General features: G+C 44.3%; 1 protein-coding gene across 1 annotated transcript in view; it reads left to right on the forward strand.

Moving 5' to 3' along the window:
- wdr21 (WD repeat domain 21) overlaps positions 1–12337 on the forward strand; it is a 103896-nt gene that overhangs the window by 52989 nt on the left and 38570 nt on the right. The gene's annotated exons all lie outside the window — the stretch shown is intronic.

The raw sequence follows: 12337 nt of genomic DNA on the forward strand, positions 1-12337 counted from the left end.
ACTTGCTTTGGAGGCAGTTTAGAGAAGGTTCACTCGGTTGATTCTGGAGATGAGGGGGTTGACTTATGAGGAAAGGTTGAGTAGGTTGGGCCTCTACTCATTGGCATTCGGAAGAATGAGAGGTGATCTTATCGAAAACGTGTAAGATTATGAGGGAGCTTGACAAGGTGGATGCAGAGAGGATGTTTCCACTGATGGGGGAGACTAGAACTAGAGGGCATGATCTTAGAATAAGGGGCCGCCCATTTAAAACTGAGATGAGGAGAAATTTCTTCTCTGAGGGTTGTAAATCTGTGGAATTCGCTGCCTCAGAGAGCTGTGGAGGCTGGGACATTGAATAAATTTAAGACAGAAATAGACAGTTTCTTAAATAATAAGGGAATAAGTGGTTATGGGGAGCGGGCAGGGAAGTGGTCACTCCATGATCAGATCAGCCACGATCGTATTAAATGGCAGAGCAGGCTCGAGCGGCCGTATGGCCTAGTCCTGCTCCTATTTCTTATGTTCTTAAAACTAAGTGGGTTTGCTGTGCGTGGCCCAGTGCAATGTCTTGCCAAAGAAAGCTCCTTACTTAATAGTGAAAATAAATAACAATCACTGTGAGAATGTTAACTGTGTAAAATATCTGTGAATGCAGCACATTGTCCTTGAAGGATCACATTGCCATACTAAGCAGCAAGCTATCAGCAAAAACATGCAGCAGTCCTGACTGAAACAGACCCCTACAGTTAGAGTACAATGCAGGCATTCTGCCTCATTTTCACTTCGGTGATGTGTTCTTGAAATGATCAAATACTTAACTTCTGCCAAAACTACAATCATTTCAAACAAAGTTGGGTTATACTACAAGTAGTTGGAAAGGAACCTATGTAGAGAGGGGGAAGATCCCATTGTCGAGGTCCATTTTGGAGATGGGAACTAAATTTAAAAAACAGGATGTTAATCTCGAGATTACTACCGGAGCCACATTCCAAATGGCATAGGGATTGGCAGATTAGCAAAGTCAACATGTGGCTGAAGGAAAGGTTGGAGTTCCATCTCATGGGACACTGGCACCAGTACTGAGCCAGGAGGAAGCTGTACCGCCGGGCAGGCTCCACTTGAACCGGGACCAGTGTCCTCATGGAGAGGGTAAATAGGGAAGCAGAGAGGAGTTTAAACCAATAAAGGGTAGAAATAAAAATGTGAAAACAGCCTAAAGGTAAGAAAAAGGGATGAGAGTAAAGTCCAGATCATGAATCGTGTTAAAGGTAAGATAAATAATTCAAGTTCAGAAACATATCCAGCTATAGGCAACAATAACACAATAACTGATGAAAATACAAAAGGAGTGATGGAAAACAAGCTGTGCAATCAGTTAAAATGAGAGGGAAATAGCACAGGGCAAAAGGGCAGGGCAGGTCTGCTGCCCAAACAACACATGGTCAGGAACAAAGCCAGCGAATTAGAAACACTAAGCCAGCTTAAAAGGTATAGCACAGGGGCCATCACTGACACCTGGCTACAAGCTGGGCATGACTGGGAGATAATATACCAGGTTATAAGGGCTTTAGCAAGGACAGGGTCATTGGGGAAGGAGGAGCCATAGCAATATTGATCATGATTACAGCATTAGACAGAGGGGATATCAGTAAGGCTGAGCAGGCAGGAGAAACTGGGTAGGCTTGAGGAATAGAAAAAGATGCAAGACTTTGGTGGGAGTGTCTACAAATCTCCTGATAGCAGGTGCTAAAGTAGCGGAGTGTATAAGCGCAGAGATCTTAGAAACTTGTTATACTGTAATGTGAAACTTTAATTTTCACAGACTGGGAGAAACAGAACAGCTCAAATCCCAAAGGTTACAAATTTCTCCGGGACAGTTTCCTGGAACAATATGTTCTTGAACCAACAAGAGAATAGGCCATCTTCGATTTAGTGATGAGTATTGAGCCTGAATTAGTCAGTAATCTAAGGGAACCCTATAACAGTGATCATAATATGAAAGATTAAAGTTGCGAGGGAGAAGGGTGAGTCATGAGCCAAGGCTTTAAATTTAGGTAAGGTGCATTTGGTGGAAGGATGGGGCCAGTGATGAATGGGCAAAACTATTAACGGATAAAACTACAGACAAACAGTGGGAGTTCTTCAAAAGTATTTGGTAAAATACAAGACCTGTACAAAGGGCAAGAGCTCTGGATTAACAAGAGAAGTGAGAGATAGTATAAAAGTAACAGGAAAGGGCTTATGCGTATGCGAAGAATAGTGGCGATCGGCAGACTGGGCGAGATATAGAGAACAGCAAAGGGATACAAAGAAAGTGGTAAGAGCTGCAAAAAGGGAAAACAAGAAAAAGCTTGCGAGGGATCTCCAGGATAAGACTAAAGGTTTTTACAAGTATATTAAGAGAAAGAGGGTGGCTGAGTGATATGGGACCCTCAATGACAGGCGCAGATGATATTGAAATTGAAAATCAGGAAATGGTAGAGGTACTCAATACTTACTTTATATGGGTCCTTACAGTAGAGGATGAGGATAAAGTACCTGAGACAGGAGGAAAAATTCAAATCAATCCAGCGGAGGAACTTTCTAGATTTAATACAAGTAAAAGAAAAATGGTAATGGGAAAATAATGAGACTAAAGATAGACAAGTCCCATTAGCATCCCAGGATATTAAAGGAAGTAGGTAAGGAAATTGCAGATGCTCTAGTCATTATCTTCCTAAAATCTCTTGATTCAGAAATTCTGCCCTTGGAATGGAAAATTGCCATTATTTAAGAAGGCTAAGAGAGATAAACTAGGAAATTCTAGGCTTATTACTCTAAGGTCAGTTGTGGGGAAGTTAGTAGAATCTGTTAGGGACCAAGTGACTGAGCATTTGGACAGATATGGGTTGATCGGAGAGAACCAGCATGGATTTGTAACGGGCAAGTCATGTCTAATGAATCTAGTCGAAATGTTTGAGGAGGTAACTATGGTGGATAAGGGAGTGTCTACCTACGGGTGTTGTTTATATGGACTTCCAGAAGGCATTCACAAGGATCCACACAAGAGACTGTTAACAAAAATCAGAGCACATGGAATTGGAGGTAACCTGTTGACGTGGGTAGGGAGTTGGTTCGGAGGTAGGAGACAGATTAGGGATGATGGGTATGTGCTCAAATTGGCAGCATGTGACTAGTGGTGTCCCCCAGGGATCTGTACTGGGGCCCTGACATTATTTATAAATGACTTGGATGCCGGTATAGAGAGCAATATTATCTTGGTTTGCTGCCGACATCAATTTAGGTGGCACAGTAATAAACGTAGATGGGAGTGGAAAGTTGTAAAGGGACATTGATAAACTAAGTGAGTGGGAAAAATTGGTGGCAAATCGAGAGTACAATGTGCGTAAATGTGAGGTCATGCACGTTGGACAGCATTTACCCTGTCAAGCCTTCTGAGAATTTTGTACGTTTAAATGAGATCATCTCTCCTAAACACCAGAGAATGTAGGCCCGTTCTACTTGAACTCTCCTTGTAGGATAACCCTCTCATGTTCTTATGCTCTTAAGTATGATTAAAGGATTTGATCGGATAGATAGAGAAACTTTCCTCTGGTGGGGGAGTCCAAGATCAGATTGAATGGCGGAGCAGGCTCGAGGGGCCAAATGTCCTACTCCTGTTCCTATTTCTTATGTTCTTATGTAACAAGGGGACATAACCTTAAAATTAGAGCTAGGCAGTTCAGGGGGTGATGTCAGGAATCACTTCACACAAAGGGTGGTGGAAATCTGGAACTCTCTCCCCCAAAAAGCTATTGTTGCTGTGGGGTCAATTGAAAATTTCAGAACTGAGATTGATAGCTTTTTGCTGGGCAAGCGTATTAAAGGTTACAAACTGAGGTGGATTGATGGAGTTCATCGGCCCCGCCCATCCTTTGACGATCCTTTTACTCTTTTATGTTTATAACATACTTTAGTCTTCCCTTTTGTTACCTGCTAATCGTCTCATACGCTCTCTTTGCCCCTCTGTCTTTCTTTTTTCGGTCTCCTGCACTTTCTGTATTCAGCTTAATTCCCTACTGTATTTTGAGCCAGACATTTATCTTTTTCCTGTTTCATGTTAATCTCAATTTTTTGTCATCGAGGGACCTCTAACTTTAGATACCCCTCCTTTGAATGTGTCTATTCTGTACTTGAAGTATCGCCTCTCTGAAGGCCTCCCATTGCTCATTTACAGTTTATCTACCAATCCTTGTTTCCCGTCCACCTGAGCCAGATCCCTTCTCTACTCACTGAAATTAGCCCTCTTACAGTTGAGTATCTTCACCTTTTGATCTTTGCCCTTTTCCATAACTATTCTAATGATACTGTGATCACTGTTTCCCAAATTTTCCCCCACTGAAACATGCCCCACTTCATTCCCCAGACCCAGATCCAGCGCTGCTTCCTTCCTCATTGGGCTGGGAAGTTCTCCTATACACATTTCAGGAATTCCTCCCCATTCTTTTCCTTAACACTGTCTTTCCTCATTCTCTCTTTGGATAATTGAAGACCCCAATGATCACATTATGATCACTGGTACTCACTCACTTTTGTGTCATGAGCAGTCTTCCATGAACTCTAACAGTCCCCAGTCTTGCCACGAGAGACATAGGAACAGGAGGAGGCCATTCATACCCTTACCTAACAAACATTTATCAATCACCGTTTTGAAATTTTCAATTGACCCCCAGCCTCAACAGCTTATTGGGGGAAGAGAGTTCCAGTTTACCAGAACCCTTTGCTTCCCGACATCACCCCTGAAATGCCTTGCTCTAATTTTAAGGTTATGCCCCATGTTCTGGATCCTCCCACCAATGTAAACACTTTTTCTACCTACCGTATCAAATCCTTCAATCATCTTAAGCACCTCAAGTGGATCACACCTTAATCTTCTATACTCTAGGCAATACAAGCCCAGTCTCTGCAACCTGTCCTAATTTAACCCTTTTAGCTCCGGTATCATTCTGGTGAATCTGCACTGCTCCCCCTCCCAGGCCGATATATCCTTCCTGAGGGGCGGGGCCCAGAGCTGAATGCAGTGCTCCAGACTGGCTCTGACCAGAGCTCTGTACAGCTGCAGCATAATTTCCTTCCTTTTGTATTGCAGCCCTCTCGAGATGAAGTCTAACATCCTGTCCACTATTTTTAGTGATTTCTGTGCATGGACCCCTAAATCTGCTCATCCCCAGTTCCTAGCTTCTTGCCATTTAGAAAATACTCTGATCTATATTTCTTCAGTCCAAAGTGGATGACCTCACACTCCCCCACATTGAATTCCATCTGACACAGTTTTTTGTACTCAATATATCAATGTCCCTTTCCAACATTCTGCTTACTGTGCCACCTTAATGTTAGCAAATTTGGACAAACGTGTGTCTCTTCCTTCATCTATGTATTTGATAATACAATCAGACGTCATGGTCCCAGTCACTTGCTGATGGGTTAAAATCTCCAACTCCCATAGTTGGTTGCTTACGAGTCACCTTTCTTCTCTCATCCCACAGTTTCAATCTAGCCTTTCACTGTGGCCTTGGGAGTCTTGTAGCTTACCCCAGTAATAGTTTGCCTCTCTTACTAGAGTAGTTCTGACTACAATCCGAGAAATCACAGTGTTACTAAGCTAGGACAGTCCCTCTGAGCTGGACGAGGCAGGAGAGGCACTGGAGGAGGTTGCTGATTTCCCCATGTTGAAGGTTGATGAAGAATAATGTACCTTGGCTGCAGTCACAGATGCTGTTGGTGACTGTGTAGAGGATGGTGTTATGGTTGTGTGAGGATGGTGTTATGGTTGATTTTAATATTTTTGGCATGGTTTTTGTGTCTTCCACTGTGAAGATCTTAAATAATTATTTTGCCAAAAATTGCTGGTCACAGGAATGTGGGAAGGGAGGACCTTGAGACAATCACTATCACTAGGGGGGTAGTGCTGGACAGGCTAATGGGACTCAAGGTAGACAAGTCCCCTGGTCCTGATGAAATACATCCCAGGGTATTAAAAGAGATGGTGGAAGTTATAGCAGATGCATTCGTTATAATCTACCAAAATTCTCTGGACTCTGGGGAGGTACCAGCGGATTGGAAAGCAGCTAATGTAACGCCTCTGTTTAAAAAAAGAGGGCAGACAAAAGGCAGGTAACTATAGGCCGGTTAGTTTAACATCTGCAGTGGTGAAAATGCTTGAAGCTATCATTAAGGAAGAAATAGCGGGACATCTAGATAGGAATAGTGCAATCAAGCAGACGCAACATGGATTCATGAAGGGGAAATCATGTTTAACTAATTTACTGGAATTCTTTGAGGATATAATGAGCATGGTGGAGAGAGGTGTACCGATGGATGTGGTGTATTTAGATTTCCAAAAGGTGCCACACAAAAGGTTACTACAGAAGATAAAGGTACGTGGCGTCAGAGGAAATGTATTAACATGGATCGAGAATTGGCTGGCTAACAGAAAGCAGAGAGTCAGGATAAATGGGTCCTTTTCGGGTTAGAAATCGGTGGTTAGTGGTGTGCCACAGGGATCGGTGCTGGGACCACAACTGTTTACAATATACGAAGATGACCTGGAAGAGGGGACAGAGTGTAGTGTAACAAAATTTGCAGATGACACAAAGGTTAGTGGGAAAGCGGGTTGTGTAGAAACACAGAGAGGCTGCAAAGAGATTTAGATAGGTTAAGCGAATAGGCTAAGGTTTGGCAGATGGAATACAATGTCGGAAAATGTGAGGTCATCCACCTTGGGGGAAAAAAAACAGTAAAAGGGAATATTATTTGAATGGGGAGAAATTACAACATGCTGCGGTGCAGAGGGACCTGGGGGTCCTTGTGCATGAAACTCTTTTAGAGTTCCTTGAATCCCAAAAAGTTAGTTTGCAGGTGCAGCAGGTAATCAGGAAGGCGAATGGAATGTTGGCCTTCATTGCGAGAGGGATGGAGTACAAAAGCAGGGAGGTCTTGCTGCAACTGTATAGGGTATTGGTGAGGCCGCACCTGGAGTACTGCGTGCAGTTTTGGTCACCTTTCTTAAGGAAGGATATACTGGCTTTGGAGGGGGTACAGAGACGATTCACTAGGCTGATTCCGGAGATGAGGGGGTTACCTTATGATGATAGATTGAGTAGACTGGGTCTTTACTCGTTGGAGTTCAGAAGGATGAGGGGTGATCTTATAGAAACATTTAAAATAATGAAAGGGATAGACAAGATAGAAGCAGAGAGGTTGTTTCCACTGGTTGGGGAGACTAGAACTGGGGGGCATAGCCTCAAGATACGGGGGAGCCAATTTAAAACCGAGTTGAGAAGGAATTTCTTCTCCCAGAGGGTTGTGAATCTGTGGAATTCTCTGCCCATGGAAGCAGTTGAGGCTAGCTCATTGAATGTATTCAAGTCACAGATAGATACATTTTTAACCAATAAGGGAATTAAGGGTTAGGGGAGCGGGCGGGTAAGTGGAGCTGAGTCAATGGCCAGATCAGCCATGATCTTGTTGAATGGCGGAGCAGGCTCGAGGGGCTAGATGGCCTACTCCTGTTCCTAATTCTTATGTTCTTATGTTGTGTGAGGGTGGTGTTATGGTTGTGTGAGGGTGGTGTTATGGTTGTGTGAGGGTGGTGTTATGGTTGTGTGAGGGTGGTGTTATGGTTGTGTGAGGGTGGTGTTATGGTTGTGTGAGGGTGGTGTTATGGTTGTGTGAGGGTGGTGTTATGGTTGTGTGAGGGTGGTGTTATGGTTGTGTGAGGGTGGTGTTATGGTTGTGTGGGGGTGGTGTTATGGTTGTGTGAGGGTGGTGTTATGGTTGTGTGAGGGTGGTGTTATGGTTGTGTGAGGGTGGTGTTATGGTTGTGTGAGGGTGGTGTTATGGTTGTGTGAGGGTGGTGTTATGGTTGTGTGAGGGTGGTGTTATGGTTGTGTGAGGGTGGTGTTATGGTTGTGTGAGGGTGGTGTTATGGTTGTGTGAGGGTGGTGTTATGGTTGTGTGAGGGTGGTGTTATGGTTGTGTGAGGGTGGTGTTATGGTTGTGTGAGGGTGGTGTTATGGTTGTGTGAGGGTGGTGTTATGGTTGTGTGAGGGTGGTGTTATGGTTGTGTGAGGGTGGTGTTATGGTTGTGTGAGGATGGTGTTATGGTTGTGTGAGGATGGTGTTATGGTTGTGTGAGGATGGTGTTATGGTTGTGTGAGGATGGTGTTATGGTTGTGTGAGGATGGTGTTATGGTTGTGTGAGGATGGTGTTATGGTTGTGTGAGGATGGTGTTATGGTTGTGTGAGGATGGTGTTATGGTTGTGTGAGGATGGTGTTATGGTTGTGTGAGGATGGTGTTATGGTTGTGTGAGGATGGTGTTATGGTTGTGTGAGGATGGTGTTATGGTTGTGTGAGGATGGTGTTATGGTTGTGTGAGGATGGTGTTATGGTTGTGTGAGGATGGTGTTATGGTTGTGTGAGGATGGTGTTATGGTTGTGTGAGGATGGTGTTATGGTTGTGTGAGGATGGTGTTATGGTTGGGTGAGGATGGTGTTATGGTTGGGTGAGGATGGTGTTATGGTTGGGTGAGGATGGTGTTATGGTTGGGTGAGGATGGTGTTATGGTTGGGTGAGGATGGTGTTATGGTTGGGTGAGGATGGTGTTATGGTTGGGTGAGGATGGTGTTATGGTTGGGTGAGGATGGTGTTATGGTTGGGTGAGGATGGTGTTATGGTTGTGTGAGGATGGTGTTATGGTTGTGTGAGGATGGTGTTATGGTTGTGTGAGGATGGTGTTATGGTTGTGTGAGGATGGTGTTATGGTTGTGTGAGGATGGTGTTATGGTTGTGTGAGGATGGTGTTATGGTTGTGTGAGGATGGTGTTATGGTTGTGTGAGGATGGTGTTATGGTTGTGTGAGGATGGTGTTATGGTTGTGTGAGGATGGTGTTATGGTTGTGTGAGGATGGTGTTATGGTTGTGTGAGGATGGTGTTATGGTTGTGTGAGGATGGTGTTATGGTTGTGTGAGGATGGTGTTATGGTTGTGTGAGGATGGTGTTATGGTTGTGTGAGGATGGTGTTATGGTTGTGTGAGGATGGTGTTATGGTTGTGAGAGGATGGTGTTATGGTTGTGTGAGGATGGTGTTATGGTTGTGTGAGGGTGGTGTTATGGTTGATTGTGTGAGGGTGGTGTTATGGTTGTGTGAGGGTGGTGTTATGGTTGTGTGAGGGTGGTGTTATGGTTGTGTGAGGGTGGTGTTATGGTTGTGTGAGGATGGTGTTATGGTTGTGTGAGGGTGGTGTTATGGTTGTGTGAGGGTGGTGTTATGGTTGTGTGAGGGTGGTGTTATGGTTGTGTGAGGGTGGTGTTATGGTTGATTGTGTGAGGATGGTGTTATGGTTGTGTGAGGGTGGTGTTATGGTTGTGTGAGGGTGGTGTTATGGTTGTGTGAGGGTGGTGTTATGGTTGATTGTGTGAGGGTGGTGTTATGGTTGTGTGAGGGTGGTGTTATGGTTGTGTGAGGGTGGTGTTATGGTTGATTGTGTAAGGATGGTTTTATGGTATGAGTAGCACAGGTGAGGATGATACTTAGATCCAGCACACTGAGTCGACAATTTAAATAATTGTGACAAGTATAGGATTTCCAGAAAGCATTCAATAAGGTGCCACATAAAAGGTTACTGCACAAGATAAAAGCTCACGGGGCTGTGGTTACTATATTAGCATGGCTCGAGGATTGGCTAACAGAAAACAGAGAGTCGGGATAAATGGGTCATTTTCTGGTTGGCAAACAGTAACTAGTGGGGTGCTGCGGGGATCGGTGCTGGGACTCCAACTATTTACAATCTATATTAATGACTCGGATGAAGGGACCGAGTGTAATGTAGCTAAATTTGCTGATGATACAAAGATGGGTGGGAAAGCAAATTGTGAGGAGAACACAAAAAATCTGCAAAGGGATATAGACAGGCTAAGTGAGTGGGTAAAAGTTTGGCCAGATGGAGTATAATGTGGTAAAATGTGAGGTTATCCACTTTGGCAAAATAATAGAAAAGCAAATTATAATTTAAGTGGAGAAAAATTACAAAATGCTGCAGTACAGAGGCACCTGGGGGTCCTTGTGCATGAAACACAAAAAGTTAGTTTGCAGGTACAGCAAGTAATCAGGAAGGCAAATGGAATGTTGGCCTTTATTGCAAGGGGGATAGAGTATAAAAACAGAGAAACATAGAAACATAGAAACATAGAAAATAGGTGCAGGAGTAGGCCATTCGGCCCTTCTAGCCTGCACCGCCATTCAATGAGTTCATGGCTGAACATTCAACTTCAGTACCCCATTCCTGCTTTCTCGCCATACCCCTTGATCCCCCTAGCAGTAAGGACCTCATCTAACTCCTTTTTGAATATATTTAGTGAATTGGCCTCAACAACTTTCTGTGGTAGAGAATTCCACAGGTTCACCACTCTCTGGGTGAAGAAGTTCCTCCGCATCTCGGTCCTAAATGGCTTACCCCTTATCCTTAGACTGTGACCCCTGGTTCTGGACTTCCCCAACATTGGGAACATTCTTCCTGCATCTAACCTGTCCAACCCCGTCAGAATTTTATATGTTTCTATGAGGTCCCCTCTCATTCTTCTGAACTCCAGTGAATACAAGCCCAGTTGATCCAGTCTTTCTTGATAGGTCAGTCCCGCCATCCCGGGAATCAGTCTGGTGAACCTTCGCTGCACTCCCTCAATAGCAAGAATGTCCTTCCTCAGGTTAGGAGACCAAAACTGTACACAATACTCCAGGTGTGGCCTCACCAATGCCCTGTACAACTGTAGCAACACCTCCCTGCCCCTGTACTCAAATCCCCTTGCTATGAAGGCCAACATGCCATTTGCTTTCTTAACCGCCTGCTGCACCTGCATGCCAACCTTCAATGACTGATGTACCATGACACCCAGGTCTCTTTGCACCTCCCCTTTTCCTAATCTGTCACCATTCAGATAATAGTCTGTCTCTCTGTTTTTACCACCAAAGTGGATAACCTCACATTTATCCACATTATACTTCATCTGCCATGCATTTGCCCACTCACCTAACCTATCCAAGTCGCTCTGCAGCCTCACAGCATCCTCCTCGCAGCTCACACTGCCACCCAACTTAGTGTCATCCGCAAATTTGGAGATACTACATCTAATCCCCTCATCTAAATCATTAATGTACAGTGTAAACAGCTGGGGCCCCAGCACAGAACCTTGCGGTACCCCACTAGTCACTGCCTGCCATTCTGAAAAGTACCCATTTACTCCTACTCTTTGCTTCCTGTCTGACAACCAGTTCTCAATCCATGTCAGTACACTACCCCCAATCCCATGTGCTCTAACTTTGCACATCAATCTCTTGTGTGGGACCTTGTCGAAAGCCTTCTGAAAGTCCAAATATACCACATCAACTGGTTCTCCCTTATCCACTCTACTGGAAACATCCTCAAAAAATTCCAGAAGATTTGTCAAGCATGATTTCCCTTTCACAAATCCATGCTGACTTGGACCTATCATGTCACCTCTTTCCAAATGCACTGCTATGACATCCTTAATAATTGATTCCATCATTTTACCCACTACCGATGTCAGGCTGACCGGTCTATAATTCCCTGTTTTCTCTCTCCCTCCTTTTTTAAAAAGTGGGGTTACATTGGCTACCCTCCACTCCATAGGAACTGATCCAGAGTCAATGGAATGTTGGAAAATGACTGTCAACGCATCCACTATTTCCAAGGCCACCTCCTTAAGTACTCTGGGATGCAGTCCATCAGGCCCTGGGGATTTATCGGCCTTCAATCCCATCAATTTCCCCAACACAATTTCCCGGCTAATAAGGATTTCCCTCAGTTCCTCCTCCTTACTAGACCCCCCGACCCCTTTTATAACCGGAAGGTTGTTCGTGTCCTCCTTCGTGAATACCGAACCAAAGTACTGCTACAACTGTACAGGGTATTGGTGAGGCCACACCTGGAGTACTGTGTACAATTTTGGTCTCCGTATTTAAGGAAGGATATACTTGCATTGGAGGCTGTTCAGAGAAGGTTCACTAGGGTGATTTCGGAGATGAGGGGGTTGACTTATGATGATAGGTTGAGTAGATTGTGCTTATACTCATTGGAGTTCAGAAGAATGAGAGGTGATCTTATTGAAACATATAAAATAATGAGGGGGCTCGACAAGGTAGATGCAGAGAGGATATTTCCACTCGGGAAACTAAAACCAGGGGACATAGTCTTAGAATAAGGGGCCACCCATTTAAAACTGAGATGAGGAGAAATTTCTTCTCAGAGGGTTGTAAATCTGTGGAATTCTGTGCCCCAGAGAGCCGAGGAGGCT

Source organism: Pristiophorus japonicus, chromosome 4, assembly GCF_044704955.1.
Source record: "Pristiophorus japonicus isolate sPriJap1 chromosome 4, sPriJap1.hap1, whole genome shotgun sequence".
Lineage (NCBI taxonomy): Eukaryota > Metazoa > Chordata > Chondrichthyes > Pristiophoridae > Pristiophorus > Pristiophorus japonicus.